This window comes from Arachis ipaensis, chromosome B07 (assembly GCF_000816755.2).
Source record: "Arachis ipaensis cultivar K30076 chromosome B07, Araip1.1, whole genome shotgun sequence".
NCBI classification, from domain to species: Eukaryota; Viridiplantae; Streptophyta; class Magnoliopsida; order Fabales; family Fabaceae; genus Arachis; species Arachis ipaensis.
The window spans coordinates 35670661-35671039 of record NC_029791.2 but is presented as its reverse complement, the minus strand read 5'-3'; positions in this window follow the sequence as shown (position 1 = coordinate 35671039).

The window sequence follows — 379 nt, the reverse complement described above, 5'->3', positions numbered from 1 at the left end:
TGAATAAAAAATGTTAATGCTCTACAGAAATTCCAAGTAGAGAAAGTTTAAGGACTTTGCCCGTTGGAAATCCCAAATAAAGTGCACAAAGAAATGGTCATAAGTACTTTTACTAGAAATTCCTTATTTAGAAACCTTAAAAAAATAGAAAAACTAAGGATAAGTCCCCAACTTTTAAAACTTTCCTTAACACTTAATCCGTTTTCCACGTAAAACAACGACACGTGCCCCTTCTTCATCGTACTTAGGATGGCGAGAGTACCTGGGAGAGTTTCTTGCACATTGTTTTGGGTTTTGACGAGGTTGCCCTTCTGGCTTCGGCTTCCAGATTGGAAAGATACCCTTACCCACTGACCCACATATTCTCTAACAATTATTA